General features: G+C 45.3%; 1 non-coding gene across 1 annotated transcript; it reads right to left on the bottom strand.

Annotated features, from left to right (window-relative positions):
- Positions 1 to 1,204: 1,204 nt before the first annotated feature.
- On the bottom strand, positions 1,205 to 1,311 carry LOC111760632 (U6 spliceosomal RNA). The gene has a single exon (XR_002794263.1). It is a non-coding gene; the product is annotated as a U6 spliceosomal RNA (small nuclear RNA).
- Between the last annotated feature and the right edge of the window lie 237 nt (positions 1,312 to 1,548).

Here is a 1,548-nt window from a genome sequence, read left to right as displayed (position 1 = left end):
GAGGAAGGGCGCCCGGCTTGCCATAGTAGCAAACAGTGCGGCAAGAAGTGATACCGCCTCTGCCCACTGGGCCTAGATAAGGTGACCACGCCTGACTAGGCCTTTGCTGCTAACGGCTGGCCGGCGCTGCCCTCCCCCTTTCTATCTCCCGCCTAGCCCAACATCTGGCCAGCTCTCACTCCCCCTTTCCCCTCCCCTATTCCAAACCTCTCAGCCAACCCTCCCTTCATCACGCCCCTCCCTCTACCCAACCCTATATAGCTAAGTGTACTTCCGTAATAAAGCAGACCTGTTCTTGCGCTCAAGCGGTCTCCGTGGTTTTTCCCCAACCGCGCGTCCCCCACGCCTGGAGAACCGGTGCTCCCTCTTGGGGCACCCCCCGCCGGTGGTTTGGCAGGAGCAAGCCCCACCGACTCTTGGGCCCGAGCGAGGACGAGACCCTCACGCTCAGCCACAACGAGGTTAGATAGCCCAGATTTAGGATTCTAGAAGAGTTCATTTGTTTTCTATACTCTATATCAGGAATTAGAAATTCTAGACCATAAGTTCCATGCCAAGAATAAGGGAGGGCTATACACACACACACACACACACACACATACACACACACACACATATATATATGTATGTATGTATGTATTGATGCCAAATAGCCAGAAAAACCCTGTACCTTCTAGGGACAATGATGGGGGCATAAAAACTTGCTCTGGGCTTGAAGTATTTACCTACATTGTCTCACAAGGGGCATGACTATTGCTTTGCTGGCAGACAAGTAAATCAAAGTGTTGGGATAATAGGTTGATGCCAATATAATCATCTGAACTCTCATAGTTTCCAGTATTAGAAGAGCAATTCCCAGGGGAGGATTGATTGGAATGTAGATTTCCACTAGTTACATCTATCCAGTAGACATTTTAGGGAAGTAAACTTCCTGTGTTATCCAAGTCCTGAAATAAGAATTAGGGGAATCGCTGGAGTTAGTAGCTATTGGAAAGGGCCCTAGGGTTTGGTGATAGAAGGCGGAAGTAATGCGTAAGCAGGGCTGTAAAGGAACAGGTTCCCTGCTAAATTGGAAGGACTATTCACTTTCATCTCTAGTGCTAGAGTAGGAATAGGAGGTATACTCTGTCATAATTTTGTTGAAAGCAGATTTAGTTAAGTTAAAATTCTAGCTGCAGTATTTGAGAGTAAAATTACCAAAAAAAACCACATTGCACACTTTGTGAATTAGTGTGTCATCCTTGTTCAGGGGCCATGCTAATCTTCTCTGCATTGTTCCAATTTTAGTATATGTGCCGCTGAAGTGAGCACCTCAATGTTCTTTTGCAACTTCACTCTCAAGTACACTACCTTGAATTGCCTTTCTTTGCCCAGAGCATCATTTAAGAAGAGAAAAAGCTCTGGGACCTAATAAAGGACCCATATATGAAAATGTGAATATAAATAGCATGGCTACAGAGGTAATACCTGGAAATATTGATAGATAATAAAGGATGAAGGATGAGAGATTACCAGAAATTCCAAAAGGTTGTAGAACAATAACTTCAC

This window comes from Dasypus novemcinctus, chromosome 4 (genome assembly GCF_030445035.2).
Source record: "Dasypus novemcinctus isolate mDasNov1 chromosome 4, mDasNov1.1.hap2, whole genome shotgun sequence".
Lineage (NCBI taxonomy): Eukaryota > Metazoa > Chordata > Mammalia > Cingulata > Dasypodidae > Dasypus > Dasypus novemcinctus.
This window is presented reverse-complemented; position numbering and strand designations above follow the sequence as displayed.